The sequence below is a fragment of the Triturus cristatus genome, chromosome 1_1 (assembly GCF_964204655.1).
Source record: "Triturus cristatus chromosome 1_1, aTriCri1.1, whole genome shotgun sequence".
NCBI lineage: Eukaryota > Metazoa > Chordata > Amphibia > Caudata > Salamandridae > Triturus > Triturus cristatus.
The window spans coordinates 88643071-88659207 of NC_140579.1; the positions used below are offsets into that span (position 1 = coordinate 88643071).

General features: G+C 47.3%; 1 protein-coding gene and 1 pseudogene across 2 annotated transcripts in view; both read right to left on the reverse strand.

Annotated features, from left to right (window-relative positions):
• Nucleotides 1-16137, reverse strand: part of LOC146869559 (E3 ubiquitin-protein ligase TRIM39-like) — a 185518-nt gene that overhangs the window by 5020 nt on the left and 164361 nt on the right. The window lies entirely within an intron of this gene.
• LOC146869560 (uncharacterized) lies at nt 2785-3862 on the reverse strand (annotated as a pseudogene).

Sequence of the window (16137 nt, forward strand, 5' to 3'; positions counted from 1 at the left end):
GTTCCCTAGGAATGCCATGGATGCCCCCATTTTTCTGGTAGAGTGTGCTTTTGGGGGCACTGTTAATGTTCTTTTAGCTTTGTGATAGTATATTTGAATGCATTTCACTATCCATCTAGCAATTCCCATTTTTGATATTGCATTACCTTTGTGTGGTGGTGCAAAAGCTACAAACAATTGTTTGGTTTTCCTGAAGGATTTTGTTCTGTCTATATAATACAGTAGTGCACGTCTAACATCTAGTGTGTGTAGTGCTCTTTCAGCTACTGTTTGTGGCTTTTGGAAGAATACAGGTAACTCTATTGATTGGTTCATATGAAAGGTTGATATTACCTTAGGTAAAAATTTTGGATTTGTCCTGAGGACTACTTTGTTGTTGTGTATTTGTAGGAATGGTTCCTGTATTGTTAACGCTTGCAATTCACGTACTCTTTTAAGTGAAGTAATTGCAATAAGAAAAGCCACCTTCCATGTTAAGAATTGTATCTCACATGAGTGTAATGGTTCGAAGGGTGGTCTTGTTAAAACTATGTTTAAATTCCACTGTGGGGCAGGTGGATTTTTAGGCGGGATTACCCTTTTTAAGCCCTCCATGAAGGCTTTAATGGCTGGTACCCTGAATAAAGACAGGTGCTGTCTTGTTTTGCAGGTAGGCTGCAATAGCCGCTAGATGTAACCTTATAGATGTATATGCTAGGTTACATGTATTTAGATGTAGTAGATAGCAAATTAAATTTTGTATGGAAGCGTCTAAAGGATTTATGTTGTTGTTGTTACAGTATATCACATCTCTTCCATTTTGCTGCGTAACAGGCTCTAGTAGTGAGACGTCTAGCCGCTTTAATTATGTTCATACATTCTGGAGGCAGTTTAAGGTATCCAAATTCTAGGATTTCAGGAGCCAAATCGCTAGGTTCATTTGTGCTGGGTCTGGATGCCTTATTTCTCCATGGTTCTGTGTAAGGAGTGTTGGAGTTAGTTGCAGTCTCTGATGTGGGACTACTGATAGTTCCAGAAGCGTTGTGTACCAAGGTTGTCTTGCCCATGTGGGAGCAACTAGAATTGTTTTTAGTGATTCTTGTGTGAGCTTGCGTACCACTAATGGAATCATTGGTGCTGGTGGAAAAGCGTACGCAAATCTGCCTGACCAGCTCATCCATATCGCATTGCCTTCCGACTGAGGGTGCGGGAATCTGGCGGCGAAGGAGGGGCATTTTGCGTTCTCGTGTGTGGCAAAGAGATCTATCTCTGGATGCCCCCATTGTTGAAAGAACGGTTGGAGTACCTGTGGGTGAATCTCCCACTCGTGTACTTGTTGACTGTATCGGCTTAAGAGTTCTGCTAGTTGGTTTTGTGTTCCTGGGAGATGTTCCGCTAGGAGGTAAATGTTCTGAGGAATGGCCCATCTCCAAATGCTCTGTGCTAGACGAGAGAGTTGTGGAGAGTGTGTCCCCCCCTGTTTTTGTATATAGTACATTGCTGTGATATTGTCCGTCCGGATCAATACCACCTTGTTGACTATATGTTTCTGGAAAGCTTTTAGTGCCAGGAATATTGCCAGGAGTTCTAGATAATTGATATGGAATTTCTTTTGTTCCTGTGACCAAAGTCCTTGAACAGTATGTTGAAGTAGATGGGCTCCCCACCCTGTCTGTGATGCGTCTGCTATTAACTGAATTTGTGGAACTGGCTCTTGGAACAGTCGCCCCTTGGAAATGTTGTTTGTGTTCCACCACTGCAGAGTGATGCGTGCGACTGTCTACCAACACTAGGTTGTTTAATTGTCTTTGAGCTTGGTTCCACTGACGTGCTAGGCACTCTTGAAGGGGACGCATTGGCAGACGAGCATATGGAACTATAAATATGCATGAGGCCATCATGCCTATTAGTTGCATGAATACTCTGGCTGTGAGTGAGTGTTGTGGTTGAAATCTTTGTAGTAGTGATTTCATACTCGCAATCCTGACTGGGTTTGGGTAAGCCCTGCCTTTGGTTGTGTCTATTGTTGCTCCTAAGTACTGTTGTACGTGGGAGGGTTGTAGATGGGATTTGAGGTAATTTATAGTGAACCCTAGATCGTGTAAGAGGTGAATAGTCCTGTTGATATGGCTTGCACACTGTTTGTATATCTTTGCCTTTATTAGCCAATCGTCCAGATAGGGGTACAAATGTATGTGTTCCCTTCTGAGGTGTGCTGCTACCACTGCCAAGCACTTGGTAAATACCCTTGGTGCTGTTGTGACTCCGAAGGGTAGTACTTTGAATTGATAATGTTTGCCTTCCACTGTGAATCTGAGATATTTCCTGTGTGTTGGATGTATTGGAATGTGGAAGTATGCGTCTTTGAGGTCTAGCGTAGCTAGAAAGTCTCCTTGCTGTAATAATGGGAGTACTTGTTGCAGCGTGACCATATGGAAGTGATCCGAGTGTATGTATGCGTTGAGGGGTCTGAGGTCTAATATTGGTCTGAGATACCCGTCTTTTTTGGGGATAAGGAAGTATAGTGAATATACTCCTGTCCCTTGTTGTTGCAATGGTACCTGTTCTATTGTATTCTTTTCTAGCATTGACTCTACTTCTTGCAGAAGTAGTGTTGTGTGTTCTTTTGACATTGGTCGGTGTTTGGGTGGTATGTTGGGTGGGGTAGAAGTTAGTTCTAGACAATAACCATATTGGATAATTTGTATTACCCACTGGTCTGTGGTGATGGATTCCCAGACCGGTAGGAACTGTGATAATCTGCCCCCGACTGGTGTTATGTGGTCTGGGGGTAGTGTGTGAGAGTCACTGTTGGGAGGTAGAGGAGGGTCGGGTATTGTTACCTCTACGTCCTCTACCCTTGGTATTATTTCCTCTGTAGTTCCCCCTACCATTCCCTCTACCAAAATTATTTTGTGTGGGAGAGGTGTAGCTGTTTCCTGTTTGTGTTGTGTGACCTCTGTTTGCTCTTCTAAAAGAGGAGCGACGAAAAGAACTCCGATTAGACTGGAACTGCAAAGCTCCCATTGACTTTGCAGTATCGGTGTCTTTTTTCATCTTTTCTAAGATGTTATCTATTTGTGGGCCAAATAGTGCATCTTGGTTCAAAGGCTGGTTTAAAATGGTGTTCTGTACTTCAGGTTTGAAGCCTGAAATACGCAGCCATGCATGCCTGCGAAGCAGTACACTGGTGTTAATGGCTCTTGACGCCGTGTCTGCCGCATCTAATGCACACTTAATTGATGCATTTGTTATCACTTTACCTTCCTGGATTAAATCATGTGCTTGATTTTCATAGGTTTCTGGAAGATGTTGTATGAGTTGTTCTAATTGATCATAATGCGCTCTATCATATCTTGCTAGTAGCGCTTGTGTATTTGCTATCCTCCATGAATTTGCTGCTTGAGAGGCTACCCTTTTGCCCCATGCATCTAACATCTTCGACTCCTTATCAGGTGGTGGTGCTTCCCCTGATGTCTGGGAATTTGCTCTCTTCCTAGCATTAGCTACCACTAAGGAATCTAATGGTAGTTGCCCTTTGATGTAGGTTGGGTCTGAAGGAGCAGGCCTATATTTTTTCTCTAATCTTGGGTTGAGTATTCTCTGTCTCACCGGGTCCTTAAATATGGCAGGAGAATGTTTTACCACCCCCTTGAGCATTGGTAAAAGTGCGTACTGATTTCTCAACTGTACTAAAGGTATTAAATAGGAAATCTTCCTCCACCGGGTCAGTATGCATGTCTACTTTAAAAAATGTAGCTGCTCTATCCACTAATTGTTGGAAGGCTATGGTATCATCAGGTGGAGAGGGTTTAGTTGGGTATTGGCAATGGTGTAGGCATGTTTGATCGTTCGTCCCCATAATCTGGGTCTTGCCAATCATCTTGTGGGGCCTCCTCTTCATCAGGGTCTATATAATAATCTTCCTCATCTTGAGGTATTTCCTGATCTTCCTCCATAGGTGTCTCTTGTGGAGGAATAATTTATTCCTCCTCCATATGTGTCTCTTGTGGAGGTGTGTGTGGTAAGGGGGGAGAAGGAGGCTGAGAGGGAATAAGAGGTGCAGAAGGAAATGTAGCAGAGTCCTTTTTCTTGCTGGGAACTGGAGGTGGTGCTTCAGTGTCCAATTTCCTCTTATGTGCTATTATATGACCTGTTTGTGGGTCTATAGATAGCCTGTATTGATTTGGATCGAGAGAATCCGGGAAAAATAGAGTTTCTTGTATTTTTTGCCGTTTTGGCACCGAAATTTTGGAGCCGGAACCATTCGGCTTCGAAGGAATGTCTTTATTTCCTTTTTTCGGATCGACGGGTTTTGGTTCGACGATCCTTTGTTTCGGTTCGACTGTCTCCGGTCGAATCTTTTTCGGCTCCGTGTCTTTCGGTTGGATAGCCTTTGTTTGGATAGTCTTTTTACTAGTGTCTTTCGGTTCTCGACTTTTTGGGTCGGAACCCTTTTCCTCGATAGCCTTAATTTTTATTGGCTTTGGGTCGACCTTAAGGGTTTTCGGTTCGACGATTCGCTTTTTCGGCTCTGTGCCACTGGTGCCGGCCGCTTGCCTCGGTTCCATATATTTTTTCGGTGTCGAGGTTTAGGTCTTTTTAGTTTCAAGGTGTGGTTTTGTCGGCACCGAGTCACTAGTTGACTTAACAGTCTTTTTCAGAGCCGAGCTTTGTAGTGGGGCTTCCGAACTTTTGTTTGTTTTCGGGGATTTTTTCAGAGCCGGACTCGATGGTGGGGCTTCTGAACGCTTATGTTGGTCTTGACGAAGGCCGGTTGGCGATGTCTTGACCTTGGTTTTATTCTCGGGTCGAGGGACGGGGCTTGTACTCACGTGTTGACCTGGTGTGAGTGGATCGTCTGATTCGGATTGATCCTCCACCGTCACCATCTGGAGATCATCTGGATCGTCTGCTTCTGAAAACACGCTTTCTGCATCGCCCTCAAAGATGTCTTCAGGATCAGGTACAGATCTCTGCATGCTTTCTCGAATTGCTCTTCTGTTCCGGATAGTTTTCTTCGACCGGAACTGTGCACAGGCTGAGCAATCCTCTTCTCGATGATCCGGAGAAAGGCACCGATTGCAGACTGTATGATGATCACTATGTGGGAACTTAGACCCACATTGAGGGCATTTTTTAAATGGGGTCCGTTCCATGAACTACTGGACCACGTGGCGTCGAGAAGGCCCAAAGGCCCTATTCGACCAAAAAATCTTGGAAACTGATTCTAATAAGTTAAAGGGTACCGAGCGTAGACAATACCGTCGAGTAAAGTTGTTTTGACAAAATCTAATCTAACTTCGATCCGAAGTTATCGAACACATCCGAACCCAACGGCGGAAAAAAACAATCTAAAGATGGAGGAGGATGCCCATGCGCACTGTAGTCCAGGGGAGGAGTCCCCTATCGCGATGCTACAAAAAGACTCTTCCAGGACAACAACAAAGTGCAACCATCCGGACCCAACACTAGGCGGCGATCTATGCTAACTTATAAATTCAGCAGCTCACATGCCTCGAACAAGAATGTTTCTTACAGAGAAGAGATGTGTTTGATAGAACAGACAATAGAAGCACTTCAGCTGTGAGTCAGTGCCAGAAACCAGCATTGAGGTGCAGGACTTGCACTCAATACTGCTCACAATCCGACACATTTCATGACCTCTCCCAGGCTTTACATCTGACAACATCTGACAATATCCGAGAACTTAGAAGACTTTTAGACCTCTTGAACTATTGGGAATCCCACTGAATCTCAGAAGGTTTTTCCAGAGGCACTGGTCTGATGGAGAAAATAGCTAGTTGGGTTAAAGTACACTCTGCAGTGATCTGACTTTTCCCCGCAGCACCCAATGCATTCCAATCACGTTGAAATCACGCCTGCTGGACAGATCTGCACGTCAACTACATCACAAATTTGAACCCAAGAAAATCTGACAAAGCCTTCCTATTTTCAACAAAACCGCACTACTTTGTATGAGCCTGCAGTGGCCCTTTTCAGCCTACCTACTAGTCTGTTAAGGAGACAAGACCCACCCCTCCCAGCATTAGAGCTGTGCATTAATTGGATGAGTATAGCGACAATAAACATAAAAGGGTGGACACCAGCACTGCTCAATAGGACTGCTAAACCTTCAGTCACTCAGTACAGCAGCATCAGGGCTCCCATACATGAAACCAGACCGTACTGGCATTTCCCTGCAGAGTTTGTATGATTTTAATAAAACAGCACAGCGCCTGCCATCTAAATCACTTTACATGCAATGGGGCACTGTAGGTGCTTTTTTTAAACGAACCATTTTATGGCTATTCAAACCATACAGCACACAGCCCATAAATTGCATTACCAGTGTTGCTTCATGAATTACTTTACTGTGATGGATGGACATCTCATCACAGTATGATATTCCTTCGATAGGAGAGTAATGACACCTACTAACAAGGTTGCTTTATGTGCAATAGTAGCACTAAGGGGAAAGGGGAGCTTTAGGCAATTCCTATTAGGAATTGTAGCATCCTGAACATCTTAGAGTTCTATACCTGTTGCCAGGTGATACAGAATGTTATTGTGTGACTCAGATGTGGGCGCAGTTGGAGCCTTGATGTTAACCTGAAGACAGGCTACTTGTGGATGGGATCCTTACTTCTGGAATGAACCATTTAACCTTCATAACCCAACTCATTGTACAGTTGGATTCTTAAAATTGGCGACAGATGATGGCTCTATGATTCCAGCAAAGAAATAAGAAGGATCTCAACACTACCTCCATAAAGGAAGAAAACTACCAACTCTCACAAAATTAATTATCAAGGTATTATCCCTCCATTATTTCTTGACGCTGCTTGAAATTGACTAACAGCTTATGCTGATCTTTCTAGCCTTGCACTAAATTGGGGGAGTGAGCCAATACCTTTCGTTTTAATTTTGAGTGGAGTTGGCAGGACTGGTGACTGTTTTATGTGTACCACTTCAAGATCGTGTTAAGCCTGCAATTTGATTGATCTTATCAACTTGAACAAAAAAAAAAAAAAATACAACAACTTTCTTAATTAAGTTGCTTGACATTTTCTGGGAACTTGGTTGTTTGAAATCGAATAGCTTCAGCGTGACATCGTGCTTATTCTGATTCTTCGTAACGATATTTAAGTCGTGGAAGAAAGAATGGAAATGAGTTGATGGAAGTAGGATGTTTTGAACGATGGACTCTTCGTAAAGACGGGCGCATCTTTTAAAATACACGAAACATCTTACCTCGTTCCTCTGCGCGTTTTGTGGAGCGCTGTCATGCTTACCTCAGCTACCGTCCCAGTTCACTCCGACATTGCTTTCCCCTGAGCTCCGGAGTGTGCGGAAAGCGTTGCTAGCACGTCCTACGTAATTATGTTTGACGTACAACGTGGAGGCCATTTTAAGAAAACTCTTTGTGGAACGCATAGGTGAAACGCAAGCACTAAGCGCGTTCAACTTTAATATTCACGGCGCATCACTTCAGTGATGTGCACACTTTATGAACAAGTTTGAAACGATTTTCAATTCTTCAATTATAGCGTGCTACTTCAGCGGCACGCACACTTTATTTCACAGAGACAAGCGTGCACTTTCAGTGACACGCACATCTTTTATTTGTTAGAAGTTTAAAAAAAAAAAAGAGGATATATATTCTTACAGCGGAAAGCGTGCACAGTGACACGCACACTTTGCTTAAATACATCCACTGTTTCCAGCGTGTTGCTTCAGTGACACGCACACTTTTCCTCACAGCAGCAAGTGTTCACGGTGATACAAGTGTAGACATTTATTTTGTATTCACCATTTTGAAGCACAGTGTGTTACTTCTGTTGCACACCCAATTTTGTTTTTCAGATACATACATATACATGCACATTTTTCACCATTCTCCGCTAATTTAAAATTACTACTTAAGGGAATGTAGAAGTTTAGAAAGCTCTTTTTCACCTCTTATACTACACGTTATTAGTGTAAAATTTATCAGTGTTGCTTTCATGCTTATTAATTTTTATGTATCTTGATCTTCTCTTGTTACACCGTTAGAAGGTCACATACAAACCAGTGTAAAAGGATACATGTTAATTTAGTCTTCTTACTTTTAGTCACAATGCAAAATGTAACTGCACCTCCGTTTTTCTTGTCATCTCCGGGAGATCCACCAATTAAATGGCAAAAATTGCGCAAAGTCTTTGAGAGATATGCCAGGGTTTGTGGATCTTCCCTAAGTGCAGAAAGAAAGACTGAATTGTTACTACATTGTTTGGGTTCGGAAGGGCAAGAGGTTTTTGACCATCTTCCGGAGTTGGATGATCATAGCCTCAATGAGTATGAAATATGCATTGCAAAGCTTGATAAGCACTACTTACCAAAAGTCAGTACCATTCTTGAGAGGTATCACTTTGAGAATTATGTAACTTCCCTTAGAAAATTAGCATCTTCTTGTAAATTTGGATCTACCCTTGACGAGAGAATTAGAGATCAATTTATGTTAGGTTGCTGCATTGATCAGGTCAGGGAAGAACTTTGGCAAAAAGATGAGGCTACCTTAGATGATGTACTGGTTATTGCCAAAAGAATTGAACATTCTTTAAAATGTGTTGAGGTCATCAAGAAAGATTGTGAGGAAAAAAAAATTAGAATTCTATACATATTGTTAAACAAACTCCTAAGGAAGGTAATGAACAAAAGGAGTATAATAAGAAAAGTCCATTAAATGAAAACAATACGAAAGCTAGTTTGCCCAAAGTAAAATGATTTCGCTGCGGTAAACCAGGTCATTTTGCAAACGACAAACAATGTCCAGGGTGGAAAGCTACGTGTAATAAATGTAAAAGAAAGGGGCATTTCACGATTGCTGTAAAGGCAGAAATTACAGAGGAAAAGTCAGTGAAGTATACTATGATATTAATGATACTTGTGAGTCCACAGATGATGTTGATGTACAAGTAGTTCAAAATGAAGAACAAAGAGTTATCCCACTGATGAAATTTATGTTGAGGGTAAACCAACAAAAGTTCAGTTCTCTTTGATTCCGGGGCTAAAATCACCATAATATCAAAAGATTTCTATTTTAAAGAGATCAGAGAGAAAATCAAGGTTTATTCTCCCGATATTAGATCTGTTGCCTACAGGGGTGAACCCATTAAGTTGTTTGGTTATTTCTGGGGTTTACTTGATTACAAAAATAGGTTAACCAGCGCTAAAATATATATTTCACAGAAAGGTGACAGTACATTAAGTTGGTTTCACAGACTCTCTCCTGAGGCGGAAGCCGGGAGATTTTAGCTTCACTAGCACGTTGTATTTTAAAAAAGTAAGAATTTGACTGTCACCTGGATTTACTTTGAAGCGCTCGCTCGCTGTTGACACCTGACCGCCCAGCAGATCCATTGCTGTAGCGGAGAGGGTTGCCACAGCAACGCCGCCCTCGGTCACAGGACACGCCCAGCGGCGCTCACCACGCCCACAAGCCAGCCCTTAAATTGACTCGCGCTGTATACCAGCGCTGCTCACAGACTCTCTCCTGAGGCGGAAGCCGGGAGATTTTAGCTTCACTAGCACGTTGTATTTTAAAAAAGTAATAATTTGACTGTCACCTGGATTTACTTTGAAGCGCTCGCTCGCTGTTGACACCTGACCGCCCAGCAGATCCATTGCTGTAGCGGAGAGGGTTGCCACAGCAACGCCGCCCTCGGTCACAGGACACGCCCAGCGGCGCTCACCACGCCCACAAGCCAGCCCTTAAATTGACTCGCGCTGAATACTAGCGCTGTCTCACAGACTCTCTCCTGAGGCGGAAGCCGGGAGATTTTAGCTTCACTAGCACGTTGTATTTTAAAAAAGTAAGAATTTGACTGTCACTTGGATTTACTTTGAAGCGCTCGCTCGCTGTTGACACCTGACCGCCCAGCAGATCCATTGCTGTAGCGGAGAGGGTTGCCACAGCAACGCCGCCCTCGGTCACAGGACACGCCCAGCGGCGCTCACCACGCCCACAAGCCAGCCCTTAAATTGACTCGCGCTGTATACTAGCGCTGTCTCATAGACTCTCTCCTGAGGCGGAAGCCGGGAGATTTTAGCTTCACTAGCACGTTGTATTTTAAAAAAGTAATAATTTGACTGTCACCTGGATTTACTTTGAAGCGCTCGCTCGCTGTTGACACCTGACCGCCCAGCAGATCCATTGCTGTAGCGGAGAGGGTTGCCACGGCAACGCTGCCCTCGGTCACAGGACACGCCCAGCGGCGCTCACCACGCCCACAAGCCAGCCCTTAAATTGACTCGCGCTGAATACTAGCGCTGTCTCACAGACTCTCTCCTGAGGCGGAAGCCGGGAGATTTTAGCTTCACTAGCACGTTGTATTTTAAAAAAGTAAGAATTTGACTGTCACTTGGATTTACTTTGAAGCGCTCGCTCGCTGTTGACACCTGACCGCCCAGCAGATCCATTGCTGTAGCGGAGAGGGTTGCCACAGCAACGCCGCCCTCGGTCACAGGACACGCCCAGCGGCGCTCACCACGCCCACAAGCCAGCCCTTAAATTGACTTGCGCTGTATACTAGCGCTGTCTCATAGACTCTCTCCTGAGGCGGAAGCCGGGAGATTTTAGCTACACTAGCACGTTGTATTTTAAAAAAGTAATAATTTGACTGTCACCTGGATTTACTTTGAAGCGCTCGCTCGCTGTTGACACCTGACCGCCCAGCAGATCCATTGCTGTAGCGGAGAGGGTTGCCACAGCAACGCCGCCCTCGGTCACAGGACACGCCCAGCGGCGCACACCACGCCCACAAGCCAGCCCTTAAATTGACTCGCGCTGAATACTAGCGCTGTCTCACAGACTCTCTCCTGAGGCGGAAGCCGGGAGATTTTAGCTTCACTAGCACGTTGTATTTTAAAAAAGTAAGAATTTTACTGTCACTTGGATTTACTTTGAAGCGCTCGCTCGCTGTTGACACCTGACCGCCCAGCAGATCCATTGCTGTAGCGGAGAGGGTTGCCACAGCAACGCCGCCCTCGGTCACAGGACACGCCCAGCGGCGCTCACCACGCCCACAAGCCAGCCCTTAAATTGACTCGCGCTGAATACTAGCGCTGTCTCACAGACTCTCTCCTGAGGCGGAAGCCGGGAGATTTTAGCTTCACTAGCACGTTGTATTTTAAAAAAGTAAGAATTTGACTGTCACTTGGATTTACTTTGAAGCGCTCGCTCGCTGTTGACACCTGACCGCCCAGCAGATCCATTGCTGTAGCGGAGAGGGTTGCCACAGCAACGCCGCCCTCGGTCACAGGACACGCCCAGCGGCGCTCACCACGCCCACAAGCCAGCCCTTAAATTGACTCGCGCTGAATACTAGCGCTGTCTCACAGACTCTCTCCTGAGGCGGAAGCCGGGAGATTTTAGCTTCACTAGCACGTTGTATTTTAAAAAAGTAAGAATTTGACTGTCACTTGGATTTACTTTGAAGCGCTCGCTCGCTGTTGACACCTGACCGCCCAGCAGATCCATTGCTGTAGCGGAGAGGGTTGCCACAGCAACGCCGCCCTCGGTCACAGGACACGCCCAGCGGCGCTCACCACGCCCACAAGCCAGCCCTTAAATTGACTCGCGCTGTATACCAGCGCTGCTCACAGACTCTCTCCTGAGGCGGAAGCCGGGAGATTTTAGCTTCACTAGCACGTTGTATTTTAAAAAAGTAATAATTTGACTGTCACCTGGATTTACTTTGAAGCGCTCGCTCGCTGTTGACACCTGACCGCCCAGCAGATCCATTGCTGTAGCGGAGAGGGTTGCCACAGCAACGCCGCCCTCGGTCACAGGACACGCCCAGCGGCGCTCACCACGCCCACAAGCCAGCCCTTAAATTGACTCGCGCTGAATACTAGCGCTGTCTCACAGACTCTCTCCTGAGGCGGAAGCCGGGAGATTTTAGCTTCACTAGCACGTTGTATTTTAAAAAAGTAAGAATTTGACTGTCACTTGGATTTACTTTGAAGCGCTCGCTCGCTGTTGACACCTGACCGCCCAGCAGATCCATTGCTGTAGCGGAGAGGGTTGCCACAGCAACGCCGCCCTCGGTCACAGGACACGCCCAGCGGCGCTCACCACGCCCACAAGCCAGCCCTTAAATTGACTCGCGCTGTATACTAGCGCTGTCTCATAGACTCTCTCCTGAGGCGGAAGCCGGGAGATTTTAGCTTCACTAGCACGTTGTATTTTAAAAAAGTAATAATTTGACTGTCACCTGGATTTACTTTGAAGCGCTCGCTCGCTGTTGACACCTGACCGCCCAGCAGATCCATTGCTGTAGCGGAGAGGGTTGCCACGGCAACGCTGCCCTCGGTCACAGGACACGCCCAGCGGCGCTCACCACGCCCACAAGCCAGCCCTTAAATTGACTCGCGCTGAATACTAGCGCTGTCTCACAGACTCTCTCCTGAGGCGGAAGCCGGGAGATTTTAGCTTCACTAGCACGTTGTATTTTAAAAAAGTAAGAATTTGACTGTCACTTGGATTTACTTTGAAGCGCTCGCTCGCTGTTGACACCTGACCGCCCAGCAGATCCATTGCTGTAGCGGAGAGGGTTGCCACAGCAACGCCGCCCTCGGTCACAGGACACGCCCAGCGGCGCTCACCACGCCCACAAGCCAGCCCTTAAATTGACTTGCGCTGTATACTAGCGCTGTCTCATAGACTCTCTCCTGAGGCGGAAGCCGGGAGATTTTAGCTACACTAGCACGTTGTATTTTAAAAAAGTAATAATTTGACTGTCACCTGGATTTACTTTGAAGCGCTCGCTCGCTGTTGACACCTGACCGCCCAGCAGATCCATTGCTGTAGCGGAGAGGGTTGCCACAGCAACGCCGCCCTCGGTCACAGGACACGCCCAGCGGCGCACACCACGCCCACAAGCCAGCCCTTAAATTGACTCGCGCTGAATACTAGCGCTGTCTCACAGACTCTCTCCTGAGGCGGAAGCCGGGAGATTTTAGCTTCACTAGCACGTTGTATTTTAAAAAAGTAAGAATTTTACTGTCACTTGGATTTACTTTGAAGCGCTCGCTCGCTGTTGACACCTGACCGCCCAGCAGATCCATTGCTGTAGCGGAGAGGGTTGCCACAGCAACGCCGCCCTCGGTCACAGGACACGCCCAGCGGCGCTCACCACGCCCACAAGCCAGCCCTTAAATTGACTCGCGCTGAATACTAGCGCTGTCTCACAGACTCTCTCCTGAGGCGGAAGCCGGGAGATTTTAGCTTCACTAGCACGTTGTATTTTAAAAAAGTAAGAATTTGACTGTCACTTGGATTTACTTTGAAGCGCTCGCTCGCTGTTGACACCTGACCGCCCAGCAGATCCATTGCTGTAGCGGAGAGGGTTGCCACAGCAACGCCGCCCTCGGTCACAGGACACGCCCAGCGGCGCTCACCACGCCCACAAGCCAGCCCTTAAATTGACTCGCGCTGAATACTAGCGCTGTCTCACAGACTCTCTCCTGAGGCGGAAGCCGGGAGATTTTAGCTTCACTAGCACGTTGTATTTTAAAAAAGTAAGAATTTGACTGTCACTTGGATTTACTTTGAAGCGCTCGCTCGCTGTTGACACCTGACCGCCCAGCAGATCCATTGCTGTAGCGGAGAGGGTTGCCACAGCAACGCCGCCCTCGGTCACAGGACACGCCCAGCGGCGCTCACCACGCCCACAAGCCAGCCCTTAAATTGACTCGCGCTGTATACTAGCGCTGTCTCATAGACTCTCTCCTGAGGCGGAAGCCGGGAGATTTTAGCTTCACTAGCACGTTGTATTTTAAAAAAGTAATAATTTGACTGTCACCTGGATTTACTTTGAAGCGCTCGCTCGCTGTTGACACCTGACCGCCCAGCAGATCCATTGCTGTAGCGGAGAGGGTTGCCACAGCAACGCCGCCCTCGGTCACAGGACACGCCCAGCGGCGCTCACCACGCCCACAAGCCAGCCCTTAAATTGACTCGCGCTGAATACTAGCGCTGTCTCACAGACTCTCTCCTGAGGCGGAAGCCGGGAGATTTTAGCTTCACTAGCACGTTGTATTTTAAAAAAGTAAGAATTTGACTGTCACTTGGATTTACTTTGAAGCGCTCGCTCGCTGTTGACACCTGACCGCCCAGCAGATCCATTGCTGTAGCGGAGAGGGTTGCCACAGCAACGCCGCCCTCGGTCACAGGACACGCCCAGCGGCGCTCACCACGCCCACAAGCCAGCCCTTAAATTGACTCGCGCTGAATACTAGCGCTGTCTCACAGACTCCCTCCTGAGGCGGAAGCCGGGAGATTTTAGCTTCACTAGCACGTTGTATTTTAAAAAAGTAAGAATTTGACTGTCACTTGGATTTACTTTGAAGCGCTCGCTGTTGACACCTGACCGCCCAGCAGATCCATTGCTGTAGCGGAGAGGGTTGCCACAGCAACGCCGCCCTCGGTCACAGGACACGCCCAGCGGCGCTCACCACGCCCACAAGCCAGCCCTTAAATTGACTCGCGCTGTATACTAGCGCTGTCTCATAGACTCTCTCCTGAGGCGGAAGCCGGGAGATTTTAGCTTCACTAGCACGTTGTATTTTAAAAAAGTAATAATTTGACTGTCACCTGGATTTACTTTGAAGCGCTCGCTCGCTGTTGACACCTGACCGCCCAGCAGATCCATTGCTGTAGCGGAGAGGGTTGCCACGGCAACGCTGCCCTCGGTCACAGGACACGCCCAGCGGCGCTCACCACGCCCACAAGCCAGCCCTTAAATTGACTCGCGCTGAATACTAGCGCTGTCTCACAGACTCTCTCCTGAGGCGGAAGCCGGGAGATTTTAGCTTCACTAGCACGTTGTATTTTAAAAAAGTAAGAATTTGACTGTCACTTGGATTTACTTTGAAGCGCTCGCTCGCTGTTGACACCTGACCGCCCAGCAGATCCATTGCTGTAGCGGAGAGGGTTGCCACAGCAACGCCGCCCTCGGTCACAGGACACGCCCAGCGGCGCTCACCACGCCCACAAGCCAGCCCTTAAATTGACTTGCGCTGTATACTAGCGCTGTCTCATAGACTCTCTCCTGAGGCGGAAGCCGGGAGATTTTAGCTACACTAGCACGTTGTATTTTAAAAAAGTAATAATTTGACTGTCACCTGGATTTACTTTGAAGCGCTCGCTCGCTGTTGACACCTGACCGCCCAGCAGATCCATTGCTGTAGCGGAGAGGGTTGCCACAGCAACGCCGCCCTCGGTCACAGGACACGCCCAGCGGCGCTCACCACGCCCACAAGCCAGCCCTTAAATTGACTCGCGCTGAATACTAGCACTGTCTCACAGACTCTCTCCTGAGGCGGAAGCCGGGAGATTTTAGCTTCACTAGCACGTTGTATTTTAAAAAAGTAAGAATTTGACTGTCACTTGGATTTACTTTGAAGCGCTCGCTCGCTGTTGACACCTGACCGCCCAGCAGATCCATTGCTGTAGCGGAGAGGGTTGCCACAGCAACGCCGCCCTCGGTCACAGGACACGCCCAGCGGCGCTCACCACGCCCACAAGCCAGCCCTTAAATTGACTCGCGCTGAATACTAGCGCTGTCTCACAGACTCTCTCCTGAGGCGGAAGCCGGGAGATTTTAGCTTCACTAGCACGTTGTATTTTAAAAAAGTAAGAATTTGACTGTCACTTGGATTTACTTTGAAGCGCTCGCTCGCTGTTGACACCTGACCGCCCAGCAGATCCATTGATGTAGCGGAGAGGGTTGCCACAGCAACGCCGCCCTCGGTCACAGGACACGCCCAGCGGCGCTCACCACGCCCACAAGCCAGCCCTTAAATTGACTCGCGCTGAATACTAGCGCTGTCTCACAGACTCTCTCCTGAGGCGGAAGCCGGGAGATTTTAGCTTCACTAGCACGTTGTATTTTAAAAAAGTAAGAATTTGACTGTCACTTGGATTTACTTTGAAGCGCTCGCTCGCTGTTGACACCTGACCGCCTAGCAGATCCATTGCTGTAGCGGAGAGGGTTGCCACAGCAACGCCGCCCTCGGTCACAGGACACGCCCAGCGGCGCTCACCACGCCCACAAGCCAGCCCTTAAATTGACTCGCGCTGTATACTAGCGCTGTCTCATAGACTCTCTCCTG